We start from the raw sequence: 19,659 nt of genomic DNA on the forward strand, positions 1-19,659 counted from the left end.
TTAAACTACCATACCATAACAACTAGGTAGGTACCAATATTAATTATTAAAATACCTTATATCTATTAAAAATTATAATTATTTCTCAATTTTGATTTTAATTAATATTTTTTTTAAATAAGATAATGATATGTGAATACGCATAATATTATAACGATAAATTATCAATATTCGTTTTACCTAAACGTTTTATACTATTAATACTTAGCTAAGCTCATACATAACTCGCGTTTAGTTAGAGAAAATATTCGTAGGTACCTACCTACTTTCATTTACAGGCATAACCTCATAGGTATGCCAGGCTTACATTATAGCTACTTAATAGGCGACAGGCATATTATTTATTATACCTAAGAATTGCTAAGATAGGTACCATTGAAATTAATTCCAAACGAAAAAATCATCATATTGGGAAAACCTAGTTGCTAGTTGTACATCTTACGTATAACCATTGAGTATAGATAGTATCTATCTATACATATATATATATATATATATATATATATATATATACATATATATCTATACATATCTATCTATATATACTATCTATACTCAATGGTATAACGTATAAGTATAACATATTATACCTACATACCTACTGTATCTGATCTATAAATACCACTTTTTCAACTTTATAATTAATAATATGTAATAAAAAAAGGTAAATAACTTTCATTCCTGTTTGGATTTTTACGCATGAATGATTTTATTGGTTATTAATTAATCAAATGAAACTAATAATATGTCAAGTCATAAAACGATAATAATAATGATTCAATGCGTCACTACACGCTATGATATTATTATATAGGTATGGAAATAATCATCTTTATTATTTCAGATGACTATAATATACGGCACATTAATAAAAATAAATTACTTGGATTTATTATAATAATTGTTTTGTTTTTCGTTGATTAAAATATTAATAATGTAGATAAATACTAAAAATAAAATATCATGTTATTTTTATTATTGCATAGAAGGTTGATAATATTATCTTGTTTCTAAATAAATTGTCGTGTTCTGGCAAGAATGCCTTTAACTATATTTGTTTTGGCAAAGTCACTTACAAAAACAGCTAATTTTTTCGATCACTATTCACTATATAGTATACTGAATTTTGTAGTGCGTAAATAGGTACATAATTGGATTAAAACTTAAAACTAGCGCAGTAATGACTAGTGTTTGAAATGTTTTTTTTTTTTTAAATAAATAATAGTTGCAAACTATGCATTAATAAATCTATAAAAAAACGAAATTTTGTTTTCATAAGTATTACAGCTAAAACAAAAAAGAATATTGGTGTTGAAAATTATGAATGTAGACATTTTCGATTTTCATGACTAAGAAAGTAAGAACTATTCGTCATTCATGGAGACTTTCTGGCTTCTGCGTATGTATTCGTTATTTAGTTCATAGAATATTATTATTATTTATTTTTAGCAAAATACCTAAAGCTATAATCAATGATTATTAATCATTTTGATATATTATTTATAGAAATAATATCTAAATAGTTTTAGAACTTGTATTTAATAATTTTATATGACTTAATTAATTTATACAATCTGATCAGAATTCGTTAGCATTTTAAGAAATTAGGCGCCCTTATTATGTTTATTATTTTTGTTCACAAACCAAACGGAAGTTTTGCAGTCACTTATTAAAAAATTGTATTCTTTTTTGACCATTTATTTTACATTCAATAAATTGCATATGAAAAAAATCATATAAAAACAAATAAAGTAGAACAAAAATTAGTTTTTTAATAACTAAGAATTTATTTTATTAATTATTAATTACTTACATTTACATAAAATACAAACTTAAATTAATTTTTTTCTGGATTTGCTAATAGCGAATTCAGTAGCTTTATTGGAACATTCTGAGCTTTAGAGAAGTTCGTTTTCTTTGTTTAATATAATACATAATACATTTAAACGACTTGATGCTGTTGCCTGTTGTAGACATCAAACAGTTTTTTATGCATTTGATAGTAGAAAAAGAATGCTACCTGAACAATAAAGTAAGTTCAGTGAACAAGTATTAGGAAAATTATATCATTGTAATCATTTGTTTTTATAAAAGATTTGAAATGATGAATCAATCGACACTTCAGTAAAAAGTAGGTATACGTTTAAAATTGTTACATTCATCCTATAATATTTTGTCGCATTAAAAGCAAAATGGCTTGCAATATTTTTACAACCTCTCCGAGCAATATTATAGCCGTAATTTTTTACGATTCGTATAAACTCTTTTCTAATTTTTAAACGTGAAGTCAAACTCTCTATTATAACAAAAAAATAATTCCTTTGATAATGCATCTTACATTTTTACCACTCATGATTTCACCGTATTCGTCATCAGGTATAATATCTAATAACAAACAATAAGAAATAGATTAATATAATATTATAAGAGCACTCTGGACAAATTTGTTGTTTTCAAACCATCAATTTAACGAGGCCGCCGACTGCGGCAGACTTCGAACAATATTTCTGAACATTCTAAAATTCAATAAATTGCAGCGCCCCTTATAAAACTTAAAATTATGGTACTTGTGAATCCAGGCCTGCTTGGCCTATTCGTTAATACGCCCTTGGTGATCGACAAGATAATTGCAATTGACAAATTAATCTGTCTTGTAAATACTGTTTCCTGTTTTTACGGAAATACGGAAATCGATAAACTAATCAGTAATAGTACGTGTACAAGTATCGATGTAATTAATTAATGATCTAGGCATGCTATTGAGAAAATTCGAGTAGACTACATATATATAATATATCGTTTGGACTTGGGGTATAGATACCTTCTAGAGTTTAAAAAAGGTTACTTAACTATGTTTGGGAGACAATTTGAGAGTCACTGAATGAAAGTAATCTCACGCAGCATAAGATATAAAACATTAAATATTTGAAGATATAGATATTAGTCCAGAGCTCGGATTTTATAGCACTAAAAATTAATGAAATGTGTGCTATAATATGACCTAAAAATTGTTTTAATAAGGTCTATAATGTGTCCTAAAAACATGAAAAATAGCAAAAATAAAAATGTATTCTGTTCAAAATTAAAAAAAAACTTATATTTATTATTTTATTAACTAAAGATTATTTATGAATTAATAGGTACATTTATAATATGGGTGTGATATGGGCAAAATGTGGGTGTTTTTTTTTAAGTGTTAAAAAAAATACATTTTTTAATTTTCATACCACCCAATATAAACTAGATTTATGATAATACAAAATAAAATGTTATATAACGTAAATTAACAAAAAATAGCACTAAAAACCTAAAATACTTCAAATATGCAAAAAATAGCATTATAAAATTACATGTTTGGAGTACCTGGTGCAAATAAATATATACAAATATAAACAAATTTATAGCTCACTCTACTATTTTTATCTCTATCCTATAATAACTAGCAAATGCTATAAAATCTGAGCCCTGGATATTACTATATTAGATAGATATATGAGTAAATAGTAAATACTATAAATTGTATACTTTATAATATATATTTTATTATTATGTTTACATGTTAACAATAAATAATAATATATATTTATGTAACATATTATATTATGTTATTATTTATTGTGTAGTATATTGCTCAATGCTCACTGTTTATTACATAGCCTTGCAAGATAATCAAACCAGTCTCTGGACAATTTAAATCAATCAAAAATAATAGCAATTTATACTCACAAAATGTATTCCCTACCTTTTTTTTTTGTTATTCATAAGTCATAACAATGTATACACTATACATTATACATTTATACCTTTTTACATAATTAACTTTGGTACTAAACGACCATGGTATATCTATAATAACTATGATTATAATTTATATACATATATAGGTATATTATATTGTGCAAGTGTGGACACACCAATCTTCGCAAATATTACTTCAGTTGTTTTAACTTAAGATTGTAATTTGTAGATATAAATTAAATTTTCTACCGTCTTAGATGCAGTTATAAAATTGAATAAAACAAAATACTATTATATTATTAGAAAGCGTGCTATAACTTTCTAGTGTACATATATGTAGTATCTAGGTGTCTAGTGCCCCCCGCCATTAAGTATTTCACTGTAATGGTAATGTACTAATGTGTTAAATTTTAATTCAATGATAACTGAAAAATCATTGCTTACCTACGATCGACTCGCGGGGTAGACTAGATCTAGATGCGGTCGATCAGCCTCTTATGTATATCATAATATGAATAATATAAATTATAAGTATTACTATTAATAATTATAATAGCATTAGTTTTACCAGCGGTGATGGCGTGCTCAGATTTTTCTTATGAAGGGTGGGAGGAGGAAGATGCACAAATTTACAAAATTATCTTACAGATATATTAATATAGTAAAAGTGAATTAGTATATACATATATATATATATATTATAATTTTACCCCAATTGATATCCTATTTACGCCAAATGTGAGTATAAATGTTTTTACAAAAAATAAAACAAAACATACAATAAATTACTAAATATTTATTATTAATTTATGTTTTTAAAGTGTTACTTAAATAGTTAAAATTTTAAATGCTTGGCATTAACTGGGTATCTTCTAGTCTTCATATAGCACCAAACATGTCAACAGCTTGATTTAAATTTATTTTAAAGATAATGAAATAATTTGAAATGTTATTATGCAACCCATATCCGTATCGACAGTGGCCCGCTAATGATAAGAGAGAGGGAATGTCCAGCATGCCACCCCCAAATTATGCCACTAAATAAATCATTATTGAACTATAATACACTTTTATTGCAATTATAATATGATCTAATATGTATGTATTTTTGCAAAATGTACTTATTTATACTAATTATCAACATGTCATATCGATGACAGTACTAATGACTAGCTCATATAGTATTCAATATCATAGGTCCATCTGGATAAGTTCTGATTTTCAGTTGTAGATAATAACAATATAAAAATCTAAATTATTCTACTAAAAAATATTATAGTTCATAACATTTTTTTTTTAAAACATAAAAACCATTGGGCCATCTGATCCCCACATAGCCATTTGGCCATATAGATACCAATTTGTATATAAGATGTAACTAGTATCTACTACTGATCTCACTTGACATTATTGTCAATCTTATCAAAATAATGGTACCTATATATATATTTATTTTTTTATTTTTTAAATATAAATGTCAACTGTGAAAAATAAAAATGAGTATTATACAGTTGTTATTTTAGGTACCAACGTTAAAAAAACACCCTATTTAATATATTATTATCATACACCACGTGCCAATAAGTAAGTATTATATGGTTCTTCTGTTGTGACTGACTGAGCGGCGAGTGGAATTTATTGTTGTGTACTGCGTCTGCATAACAGATGCTTTTATGCGACGTGGTCAATGTGTGTTGTTTAATGGATAAGTACGATAAGGTTATTAATAAAAAGAATCGTATCCAATAATTTCATGTTTGTATACGTGTCCTATATTTATATGCTGACACGTATATTATAAACAAGGTAGTACACATATACATGCATGATGCATTAACATACAATATTAATAATAAGTAATTTATAATACGCATATAATATTAGCATACGTACTGGTGTCTGACGTCTGTTATACCTTATATTGTACTACGTAGGAATATAGAACTAATATAATGTAAACGCTAAATTGCATATTATGTATTATCATAAAATCAAAGCTGATAAATCATTTATGGACTATAATGTATGGTGTTTAAATGTCTATAAATAACTCAAAAACAATCAAAATATTTTGAAAATGTAATCATGTATAGAAAATGATAAAATGAACATTTTACGGATAGTTTAAAGTTTTAGAATAACAACATAAAATTAAAATTTCAGCGGAGTGGAGTTGTAATTACCCTGTAAAATATAGGACCATACTAAACTCATCAAAACTTAAAATATTTATAACTTGCCACTTGCGTAATAAAGTGATCATCGTAACTTTTATGTATAAAAATACATACAAAAATTATCTACTTTAAAATATGAAATTAAAATTCTATTACATTAAAAATTAAAAATAATGAGAAAAGAATCACTTAGTTTAATTCTGTAAGAAATAAAGGTAAATAATATTTAATATTTAGAATATATCAAGTATTCAAGTTTACGCTTATTACATACATATTACCATAATAATTAGTATATACTAAATAATATTACATAGATTATTAAGAATATAATATCTTACCTTTTATACAAGCTTTAACACTTATTAATTGCTCATAGGAAATAAGCAAAAAATTTTAAGAAATATATTATATGGAGTTTGTGTAATACCTATATTGTTAATGAATATTTGTAATTTAGATTCGCTAAACGGATGAATGTATTAATTTTACAATGACGTGAGTTTTTAATATTTTATTTATTGTAGCTATTATGTACACAATGGTCAATGATAGTTGAAAGAATGCTTTGATTTTCAAATTCAGTATCTCGCTTCTAGTGCAGATAAAGTAAATTGAGTCAGTGAATTGAAAAGGCCTGAAGTATAAAAAATTCCTTTCAGTAGTTTTTAAATGCGTCGGGAAAAACAAAACAAAATTTAAGGAAAAACTGGTTTATATAAACCAAAACATTTTATTGGCATAACTTAAAAACAAAAACTGTAGATACTTGACATTTTAACCAAATGTTTATATTAGCCATTGTTCATTTCTAAATGGTAAAATGTTGACAGTTTTTGAGCTATTATGGGCAAATTAAATTCTAGATTATTTTTTCCATTCACATTTTAGATTCTGAGCGGAGTGATGAATGTATTGATTTTACCATGATGCGTGTGTGTGTTTTTTTTTTTTTTTTGTTTTTTGTGTCTGTCATCACGTTTTGGGGCAGTAAAAGTTCTTCGATTTTTGACTTCAGTACCTCGTTCAATCAGAAAGTGAATCTATTTGGAACTTTGTGGAGATCAAAAGTGAAAAATTCTTAATTTTTAAACTTTTTTAGTTTTTTTTTTCTATAAATATCGATAAAAATTTATTTGTTCGGTAGAAAAGCTTGAAAATTTAATACAATGCTTCTTACACATTGTAACAATAGCAGTAAAAAATATTAAAAATACGTCGGCAAGATTTATTTTTATAAGCATTTAAAGTTCAAATTTCAACTAAGTACGTAAAAATTACGGCAATGTTCAAATTATCTTAGATAGAAATTCATAAAAGTTTTTCTTTTTAATTCTAAGATTTGAAAATTTAATACAAGGCTCCTAACATATTTTTACAATAGAAGTTGAAAAATAAATGAAATACATAGTCACAATTTTTTTTTATAAGCATTCAAAGTTTGAATTTTGACAACATATTATGTAAAAATCACGAAAATTCACAAATTATTTTAAGCTAGAAATTCATAAAAATTTTCCTTTTATATCTAAGATTTGAAAATTTAATTCAAGGCTCATAATATATTTTTACAATAGAAATCGAAAAATAAAAGAAATGCGTAGTCACAATTTTTTTTTATAAGCATTCAAAGTTTGAATTTTGACAACATATTATGTAAAAATCACGAAAATTACGAAAATTCGCAAATTATTTTAAACTAGAAATTCATAAAAATTTTCCTTTTTAAATCTAAGATTTGAAAATTTTTAATAATCTATATTATAATATCCTAGACAGATAAACCGTCTTCGCTCAGAATCGTTTATCGTATACAATAATATAATATCATTGGATTCAAATTTAATTCCATTCATAACAGTAAGTCAGTAACCCACTTGTAACCTAGTGACAGCATAGCGACATCCACGACTTACCCGCCATTTTTTCATTATTCTGGATAAAAATTGTTTTATTCAATCAAAAAACCTGTAAATTTAATATTTTTCATAAGTTTTAATTAAAGCAATTTTTAAACAAAAGTCGAACTTAATTTGACAAATTTTTTTTTAAATTATGAACTTTAACAAATTATTTTGAGTTAGAAATGTATAAAAATTGTTTCTTTTTATACCTAAGATTTTAAAATTACAAAATTCTACATAATATAATTTCGACTTTATTCAACAACAAAATAAATTATTAAATTTTTCTAACATTTTCTCATTTGTTTATTATAAAACTAATACCTATAGGTAACCGACAATCGTAGATATTTTTGATTTTCATCGAATGTTATGTTAGGTAGTATTTTCTATATACGATATAATTTTCTAACCATTGTAACTTTATGAGCTATTCATAGATACTTATGATTTGCAATTTTTTTTGTTTTTTTCTATTAATATAGTCATATAGAAAACAATATTTTCATTAGGTACAGCGCCGGATAGAGACTTTTCGGCCCACCGAGATTTTAAATTTCTACCGGCCCTCAAAAAAGTATCGACCCATTCGAAAAACATTTTTTATGATCACTCTTTTAGTATGTGTGCTTTAAAAAAGCAAATTGTTTCTCTAAAGCACATTTACAAATTACCTATTCAATAGGTACATTACAAGTTACTTAGTATACTTCAATTATATTATTTAAAAAAATGCAAAATATAATAGATAATATAGATAATATAAGATATAATATAGATCGCCTGGATTTATGCAATTTGTAAACATTTCATTTTATACTCATCAGCAGGGCTCGGAAGTTGTGGCAAATGCATATTTTTTTTGGTTTGTCCTAGAACACCCAAAGTAAGATACAAATATGTTTCACACTTATCTGATGTCATACACGAAATTTTATTTTGCCATTTTTTGCATATTTATGATTTTTATTGCTATTTTGCCATTTTAAGGTTTTTAGTGCTATTTTTGGTTATATTATCAGATAATTTGGAAAATAACCACATTTAGTTGAAAATAACGATTTTATTTGGTTATATTTTTAAAAATATTCAAATTATTGGAAATAAAGCGAATAATATTTCATGTTTTTACCGTTCTACAATTCATCGACGGTCCGATGTATTAATAGTTCGTGACGTCAGTGTTATTCCCTTATTGTATCATTGCAATAGATTATCAAAACAATTAAATACGATTACAGATATGTCTGTATGGTATATACTTTATCCTTTATAGTTTTAATTTTAGTACTCCCGATTCCGCCGTTGTCGAACCTTGTCGTCGTGAAATAAATCGTAAATCTAGATACGTATTTTAATATCAATTAAAAATGCCTAAAGAAAAAAAAGCATTATTAAATCGCCTTCGTTTTTATGTTGATGAATTCGGTTCCGATATTTTTAAAATTGATTCGAGTATTTTATTTTGTAAAATTTGTGAAACAAAAGTAAATTCTGATAAAAAATATAACGTGTCTCAACATTTAAAAACTGACAAACATCTCAAGGGCATTAATCGATGTAAAGAACAAACACAAAGAAAACAACAACAATTAATGACTGTTAATATCTCTAAAAAATCATCGTTTAATAGAGATTTGTGTGAAGCTCTAATCTCCGCAAACATTCCGTTAAATAAACTATCAAACCCAAAATTTAAAATATTTTTAGAAACATATACAAAAAATGAAATTCCCTGTGAGGCCACATTACGCAAAGGATATGTAGACGATATTTACACGGAGACCTTGAATGCTATCAGAGAAAAAATTTCCAACAAAATGATTTGGGTCAGTATTGACGAGACCACTGATATCGACGGTCGTTTCATCGCAAATGTAATTGTTGGTACTCTTGAAGAACATTGTTCAGGTGAAATTTTTTTACTTAATTCTGATGAGTTGGATAAAGCTAACCATTCTACCATATGTAAACTATTTGATAAATCAATGAATATGCTATGGCCAGGTAGTATCCACCATGATAACGTGCTTTTGTTTCTATCCGATGCCGCACCTTACATGGTCAAAGCGGGTCAAGTTCTGAAATCGTTTTACTCAAAAATGATTCACGTAACATGTGCAGTTCATGGGCTCCACAGGGTCGCGGAAGAAGTAAGAGGTCAATTTAGTACTGTCGACAAAATTATTTCGAGTGAAAAAAATATTTAGAAAAGCACCAAGTCGTTTACTACTATTTAAAACAGAAGCACCAAACATAAGCTTACCCCCAGAACCAATTCTCACCCGCTGGGGAAGTTGGATTGATGCCGCAGTATATTATTGTGAAAATTTCAAGATTATACACCATGTTATTTTTATGTTAGATAAAGACGAAGCAATCAGTATAAGAGATGCACAACATTATATTGTAAAACCTGGTTTAGAAAATAATCTTACGTACATTAAATCAAACTTTGTTAAATTAACTATGGCTATTGATAATTTACAACAGCAAAATATACCATTGTCCGAGTCCATTAAAGTAGTTCAATATATAAAAAGAAGCTTTGAAACTTTGAGGGATCAGAATGGGAGAGCTGTGAACAAAAAGTTACACCAAGTTCTTGAAAAAAATCATGGTTTGTCGGCCTTAATACAAATATCTAATATTTTAACGGGTGAAACATCTGAAAATCTAGACGGGCTACCTGAAGATCTAAACTGTAATGACTTGGTATTTTATAAGTACGCACCAATAAACATTTAATAATCCAGTGTAATTCCCAGGGTAAATATATGAATTAATTTAATTATAAGCACACATAATTAAATAATTTAACATGTTTGTTAACAGTTTTAATTCAACCAGTCCAGCCAGTCTCTGAACCGTCAATGAACATAAACGTTTTATAAAACAGTATAATAAATAATAATTATGTAACAGTATATTCATTTTTTTTTGTAATAAATTTATAATTATAATTTTTTCAAGTTAAATGCATATTTTTTGATTTTTCATGCTATTTATAGCGCATATTTTGGAGTTTTTTAGTGCTTATTAAGGAGCTAAAAATTACCATTTTTAGTGCCACAACTTCCGAGCCCTGCTCATCAGTCATCATTCATGAATCATGGTCTAAGTATGAGCAGTGGCGTCATTTGGGGGGGGGGGGGTAGCAAGGTGGGCATTTGCCCCCCCCCCCCTTGTCATTAGCGGGCTACTATCGGGCCGGTCGACTTGGCCGGCCCGGGCCGGGTATATGGTGCTAGTTTTGGGCCACAAGCCCGCAAAAATGATTCATAACATTCATGTCATTGCTAAATAGAATATAACCATGATTCGTGGCTCCTACTAACACGTAAATAATTATAAGGTATCTGGCATCTGTATTCTGTATGTGCAGTAGTGGACTGGACGAGTGGGATACCGGGTTTCCCGCCTTCCCTGTAGGCCGCTACTCGTATAAAATATTTACTTACCTAACCCGATGAACGGCAGAGTGATTTATTAGTGATATCTGCAGTGGAGAAGGAAACAGCTTCACTGATAAATTTAAATCAAGCTGTTGATATATTTGGATCTATGAAAACAAGAAGATATCCTGTCACTGCCTAGCATTTAAGCAACTTTTAAAAAACTTTTATTAATGATAAATACACAATAAATTATTGTATGTTTTATTTTATTTTTTGTTAATACCATTAACTCATATTTGGTGCAAATAAGACATAAATTGGGGTAAAATTCCCCTTGGAATATGTCATCATATAGTAGCTAATAGCATTGAGCATATATTAATTACTCAATGCTAAATACTAATAGGTAATATAGGGTATCCCCTCTACATAATATATTTTATATACCTATGTATTAATTAGTCATTGTTATCTTTCAAAAAAAATGTGTTATTTATGCCTAAAGTAACCACAGTTATCACAGATAACTAACTAGTATATATATAATTGTGTAAGATGTAAGAAGACTGTTTGTACTGAGATAAAAATGTAATTGTTAGCGAGTGGTTTTTTTTTAAATTGTGGCCTATGGGCCGGTCAAAATTTTTGCCCCCCCCCCTTTCAAAATTTGAAATGACGCCACTGAGTATGAGTAGTATGACGATTTTTAATCAATTTTTTATAACTATAAGTTTAAAATTTGATTTGATTTTATATATATATAATATATTTATATGATTATACAACGTAGGTACCTATATTGTATATAGATAAAATACATTATATTATAATTTTAAATTATTCTAGTTTATATCAGTGTTTGATATAATACTGATATTGAATTTGTACGCGGCCCACCGAGATTTTCTCGGTTGCTTGCCGGTTCAATCCGGGCCTGATTAGGTATAAGTAACTACTATTATATAGTGCTAGTAATTAGCCTTTTATCATGTTAATGATAAATTAAAACCTCATATTCCATTTCATATTGAGGTAAATGTAATATGTTCACGTTAGAAAATTATATTAAGGCGTCGACAAAACGGCCAAAAAATGTCAGATAATACTATAAAAACAACAGAAATAAACCGCCTACATTTGCGTGGTATGTCAATTTGACACTGTCAGTGTATGTCACAGTCTATACTACACAAACACAATAATAGTGTATCATAATATTTTATGTAGGAACTATGTATAATAATAAATGTATAGACGTATAGTTCAATAACGCATACACGCACCAATTTATATCAACACGAATACAATATGTACGATGACAATTTAACATACCTATATCCTACCGAATACTCGTATATTACATATCGATTCTTGATTTTGAATTCAGGACGCATGAGACTTGACCACAAAAAGTTCTATACTCGGTTCTATATGATATTCAAACATTTTATTATATTAAACCATGCCGGACGGCTGACAGGAAATTATTTATTTATTGTATTATAAAGCACATCATGTTATGTTATGTCGATAAATAAGTGCAATTCAATGCATATTTATTTTACTCTGAATTGGGATAAGTGGGTAAAATTGCTTTTTGATTTGTTATTGAAAAAAGTTTAAAATTATGCAATAGCTGTTCATAGGACTTAGAAGAATACGAAAGGTCGTAAAATTGTTCGAAATTATTAGTCGGTAATTAGTATATACATATGTATAAATGTTTAATATATAATATTTATTTACTATATTGCACCAAAGCAATTGATACACAAGCGCGAAAATCTGATTATATATACTCTTGTACGTATGAGGCACGGCTATAGATATGAATGGTTGCACAACGATGACAATTTTTTTACCGATCTATAGTCGTGGTAGACAGAAACGTCATTATGAGTAGTGACAGATTGGATGATAATATGTGGTTTTTATGTTTTATTTTGTGCAGACTCAGTTCCGGTAATAGATTCTTTAAAATATTGAATATAATATATTATTTATCTTTTTTTTTTTTTTACTTTTGGAGATTCATCAAAATAGTGAAGACTCGTTGATAAAAAAAAATCGAGGTTAAGTTAGATTAGTTTAATCGAGGGCAATGAAATATTTATTTATTTTTTACTAAAATTTCTCAATCACTAGTATTTGTATTTTTAAATATTTTTTTGTTATGTTCTAACAGTAAAATAGTTTACTAGTTTACACAAGACTCCCACTTTTTTACTTCGCAGCAATCAATTCGATGGGATAAATCACTTATCTATGTCGTAACAACTAACAACGATCATGTCACGACTACCTCTTATTAGCCACCTATTACACATGCAACATGTAAAGAGGAATAGAAACATTTAATGACTTAATAGTTAATGTACTACAAAAACACTGCAAACAATTATTATTTATATTTTATACTGTATAAGTAATATACGGTCAGTATTTTTCTATAAGACCAGGTGATCATGCTAAATGCATCATACTATTGACTATTGAGTACATTATTAAAATTATAATTTGCGTAAAATATCATTACATTATGTTATATTACAATTTACATTAGGTATTTAAATACTTCATTCCTCACTGATTTATAAAAACAACCAACAAACAGATTAAATTTATAAAAAAAATTAGGGTACCTACCTACACTTCATTTAATTTATAAACTTGTATAAGTAATAACAATTTAATAAAAATATAAAATTATAATGTTTAAAAACTAAAATATGGTAGGTGTTTTCAAGGAAATACATGAAACATGTTTAAGGTCTTATTTTTTAATTTTTCTATTTTAATTAAACCTCCTCAAACTGTACTTAACCGATCAGAATTTTGAATTTTATGAATAGCACGATAATAATTATAAATATTTTTCACTGATATTTAATGGACTGTGCGTATAGTAGACATAGCTAGTATATATATGTGTACATAAATCACAAATCTTTCAATGACAAAATGGTAATAGAGACACTCGTAAACATTTAAATTTTCAAAAATACACAGATACCACAAATATTGTTGTAGTAGGTATATTAATTTATTTGTATCTTAATTATTATAATTACACTCTGTGTAACTGCTGTAGTGCTGTAGTTTAAGTTAAGTTATTAGTACCTAATAACTTATTACTATACTTTAACTTATACCATTAATGCTGAATCAAGCACAGCGGTGTGAATAAAACAAAATAGGTACTGTGTCTCGATTCATCAATATGATGATAATGCAAGTACTTATAAGTTATAACCTATTATGTTATTTCCCCAATGACAAAATGTGAGTATGTGAGAAATATGTAGGTATGTAATGTAATATCGGTATATGTATTATATATAATATTCAAGTTTTTCACGTTTTGTGCTTTGTACCTATAAACTATAATGTAAATGTGTAATAAATGTGTATAAGTATTTAAAATTTTAAAATATTAGAGCAAATAGTCTGTTTTCTGCAATGTGATGTCTAAACAATATATTTGATCGATTTGTATTTTGTATTATAAACGTATAAATAGTTAATAAACTTTAGAAAACACTAAATACATATTAAGTGTATATTTTATTTAAATTTATACTGTTCAAATTAGAAACCGTTATTTCTTTACTCACCATTAGAATTCGATAAGCTAAAATATATAGATTCATTAATTTCATAGCATAATAATATGTTTATATTTGTTCAGTTAAAAATAGAGAATAAGATATATTTAATGTACTTATTATATATAGCATTTAAGTTCAATATTTTGATGTTTAGTGTTATATATCTACTGACTGTAACACTACTAAATTAAATATGAAATTGTATTAACTACATGCCTGCTGGCTACTGTTAATTCATATTTCATTACACTGGTTCTGCGCCTTATTATATCTTTCCTTTTAATCTACCTATATAGGGCTATAGATACTATCACTACACGTGTTTCGTAATTTAAGACGTCTGCAAATTAATACAATACCTTCACTGCATCGGGCAAAAATGGCTTCTTTTGTTTATCATATAAGGTTACGTGCAACGTGCATATTATAAAATACAATATGTCTCCTGTATACCATAAACTCAAGACAAATAATATTAAAAGAATAATTACCTCAGCTATACTTGCAAATATAGGTAGTTTTTTGTGTATTAGTGTTTTTATCATAATTTAGTTGGTTATACTGTATATATATATATATATATCATCAAAAATTGTAATGAGTTGAGTTCGGCCTTCAACGTATAAGACTACTAAAAAAGAAATATATAGGTAATTTATTTTACATACCATACACTCTATATATAGTCTCTAAATGAATAATATTAAATTAATAACAACCTCGATCACTATTTGCATAATGTTGATTAAAAAATATTTATTACTCGTACGTTGCAAAAGCAGATAAAAATTATGTCTCTTATCGTAAAAAGCCCCTTTGTCGACAAGTGTTTACGACTTACGTATATATTATACACACTAGTAGGTACGCTATAACGGCACCAAACCTCGCTCCGATATCTTCAAGTTCCTATCCACAAGCCATGCATTTTATCCGAGTGAACACGGTCGCAATTTTGTGATTAATGTTATTTTCAGCATTAAGTAACAGTAACCATATTGTATAAAACGAAATGATCTTCCAAATTTATGAGTGACGGCAGAGATACAAAAGTATTTTGTTGATGCGAGTACATACCTATTTTATTTTTTTGAATACTAAAAATACCTTTTTTTAATACTTTTAGGTAATCTCTTATACTTTTAAGCAAGGTTAAAATAAATTATACTCAATAATAATTGTAAAAATATATATTCAATGTTTGCAAGCTGAGCCGCATTCTATCCATCATAAGTACCTGATGGTAAACTAATATATATATATATATATTTTATAAGTATCTATAATTATTTATTTTTAATAATACATTTTGATTGTTGATATTAGGTACCTACTCTAGAAAATTATAACTATATTTTAATTTTATATTTAAAAAATGTACGTGTGCTTTTATATTTTCTTTTTATAAAACATCATGTTATTCACTGTTATTCACTGTTTCTCATTGAATTGTAAAATGACACGATGTTTTATAAAACGTTGGGCTTATCTCTATTTTGTATTTTAAGCATTGGTATATGTTTTTAATAATAAATGAAAACTGTTATTATCAGTTATGCTTTATTTTGTTGTTAGGTACTTGTTTGTACTTATTATTATGAATGAAAATATTGTTATTTGCCAAAATATAGGTGACTCTATTTTTACTACACAACTTTTTTTTAGCCACAAGTCAGACTTTACAGATTTAAATTTATCAACAATTTTACTTTATAGAATGTCCCTTTTTCAATTTCTCCCCACTTTTATTTTATTTTAACACCAACTAACTTACTTGTAACATTATTTAAATTAAAAATAACAGATATTATTCAGCCAAGTATAAAAAATTTGTTACAACAGAAAAAAATACGAAAACTAAAAATTCAAAAAGCTAATAACATTTTAAAATCGGTTTTCACTGTTTTCAGAAATCTTGTCCAATAAATCAAAATGTATGATGGGCAAAAAAGTAAGTATTTTTCATATTTTTAGCATATAACACGTTCTCATGGGTGACTGTTGGCATTTGGGCATTTGGCTGTAGTGGCGTCATGTGGGTGAGGAAGTTAGACGTTTGATGATAGGCTTGCATTTACTTTTCACACAAACGAAAATTTACCTACTGGCTACTATAACGTAAATAACCACTCGTACTAGGCAGTGTACTTCGTATTGACTAGTAGTGATTAGGGAACTTCTTAAAAGCAGGCCGTTAGCAGTCAATAAAATTTTCTAAAAATACGATGCATGTAAATATGTATTTTAAAATGCTAATGAATAATAATAGTTATGTTACTATTTTGTAAATAGGTACATAAGGCAGATGGCTGCAACTCATCTAGAAAATTTAAAAAAGAAAACAAGTATTTAATTTCATAGTGAGGGCTGAGACGCTATACTTATAGCCATGAAGATAAATATGTCAAACGAAGCCAAAAAAACAATATATTATCTGCGATATATGTGGGATGTGCGGCATAGTAACGCAATTTAGACGGTGTCAAATTCCTTGGCCTTCAAGTGATAATCTCTTGTAATCACGTAAATTTCTATACAAATTACAAGTGAATACTGCAGTAAATTCAAGGATGTCAAAATTGCATGAAGCACGATAAAGCTCACCCGTGAAATGTCAACACTTACCATCATTACCACAAAATATTGGAACAATAGATACTATTAGGCAGGTGAATAAAAAAAGTCACAAAAAAATTGTTTATTATGTTTTGTTTCCTGTACAAGCAATTCAAAAAAAAAGATCAATGGGCTTAACTGTGATACTTCTGCTTTGAAATAATGTCTACAAGTATGGCTATAAATAAATGTTGCGATCGCGAGGGGACGTCAGAATATTGCTCTAAAAGAAGATTTGTCCTAGGTAATTGAACTGTTTTGACTTCTCTGTAAATTGAAACATTTGTAGTTGGAATATACAATATCCTACTACTATTATTTTTTATTAATGTACTTATATAGTGTCCTAGTGGCTAGTATAATACCTATAGTATAATATAATAATTCCTTTTATATTTATTATTATTATTAAACGCGTATATTATATGAAGCAGTACAAGGTTGTTACTTATCGAGGTGCATACCGTCGGTATATATGACGTGTTTATCTTTATATCCATTTATTTTATATAATATATAATATGTACAATTCTAGACATTCTAGTATACACACATACATCATATATCAGCATTATATACAGTAGTCACTCGATAATTTGAAATTCAAGGGATTGAGTTCAAAATTTGATTTATAGAGGTTTTCGATTTACCGAGTGTCCGAATAATCGAGGGAAAAAATGTATTCAAATTAAAAAGAGGTGAAAAATAGTATGCACATACATAATATTACATTTATTAATTATAAATACAAAATACATATTATTATATTTTACATATTAAAGAAATCTGTTATTGTTTTTTTTTCGTGATAAATTACTGGCCACAATCTGTTCCATAGCGTTGTCTAACCTACTGATACCAAGATTTTGATTCGAATTATAGAGGTTCGTGGAATAAAAATTCGAATCATAGAATGTGTCCCACCGACAGACATTTCGAATAAAATTATCGAGGGGATCGGAATACATGTATCAGAGGACTTTGCGTTTAGATCAATTTATGAAGTTTTTCGAATTATTGAGGTTCGGATTATCGAGTGACTACTGTATTATGTATAGATGTATTTATATACGCACGTATACAATATAAAATAATATACAGTGTCCAGCGAGGATTTACCCATTGCGATATCTCACGAAATGATGGAGATATCAAAAATCTGATTTTATAATAAGATTTACAGGGATAGAACTATAATTATTTCATTTAAAAATTTATTTTAATGTTTTAGTAAAAAATGTACAAAGTTTTTTTTTATATTAATTATTTCCAAAAAAATTAAAGATAGCCATTTTGTGTAGTGTTTATTTTTATGAAAATATTGACGTTTCAAAATTTTATTTCCATTAATTTCCTGATTTTTAATATTTTTCCAGTTTTGATGAAATAAGATATGATTATAAATTTATAACTATTAGGAACACAGAGAGTATTCAGCCGGCCGCGGGCCGTATGGGAATGCGCGCGGCGTGGAGGGTCACATGCTTGTTAGTTGATAACATTATGGTGTTAAATAATTCGCAATTTTTCTCGAAAATAAAAAAATATTAAAAATCAGGAAATAAATAAAATTTTGAAACGTCAATATTTTCTGAAAAATAAACTCTACAAAATGGCTATCTTTAATTTTTTTAGAAATAATTAAATATAAAAGTAGGTATATTTTTTAACTTTTTTACCAAAACATTAAAATATGAATCAATTGTAGTTCTTATCCCTGTGAGTTTTATATTACAAAACCAGAAATTCGATATCACCATTATTTCGGGAGATATCGCAATGGGTAAATACTAAATCCTCACGGGACACCTTGTATATATATAAAAATGTTCACCTAAAATTTTACATTTTCAACAGTTAATAGTGTTTCTGATGAAAATCGTTCAGTAGTTGTGAAAACAAATTCGTTTAAATTACCACGTAATATATTTTAATTCTTGTTCCTTTTTTTTTTAAATTTTTTTTTAGATGAGCAACTGAAGTATTTTTAGGTAAAATTTTCAAAAAAAAAAAAACAACTATGTACCTACTAAATAATAAAATAAATAATAAAAATTGAAATCGCTTTATTCATATTCATACGATGTATGATTGACTGGTTAGGAGTATACTGTAATTGTATACCAGTGGTTCCTAAACGATGCACCGAGATATGAGCACTTTCTATTTTCTAAGTGCATCGCGGTCTACGGATCATAATAAATTATTTAAAATTAAT

At 27.1% G+C, this 19,659-nt stretch overlaps 1 long non-coding RNA gene and 1 pseudogene across 2 annotated transcripts; both read left to right on the plus strand.

Annotated features, from left to right (window-relative positions):
• The first annotated feature begins 1,040 nt into the window (after nt 1–1,040).
• Nucleotides 1,041–17,915, plus strand: LOC149062462 (uncharacterized). Its single transcript, XR_016191176.1, has 3 exons — nt 1,041–1,399; nt 16,736–16,776; nt 17,118–17,915. It is a non-coding gene; the product is annotated as an uncharacterized LOC149062462 (long non-coding RNA).
• Nucleotides 8,933–10,744, plus strand: LOC149062463 (uncharacterized; annotated as a pseudogene). Its single transcript, XR_016191144.1, has 2 exons — nt 8,933–10,588; nt 10,655–10,744. The product of XR_016191144.1 is annotated as an uncharacterized LOC149062463 (transcript).
• Nucleotides 17,916–19,659: the final 1,744 nt, after the last annotated feature.

This window comes from Diuraphis noxia, unplaced genomic scaffold (genome assembly GCF_037042655.1).
Source record: "Diuraphis noxia isolate RWA-SAM2 unplaced genomic scaffold, SU_Dnox_SAM2 contig0001, whole genome shotgun sequence".
NCBI classification, from domain to species: Eukaryota; Metazoa; Arthropoda; class Insecta; order Hemiptera; family Aphididae; genus Diuraphis; species Diuraphis noxia.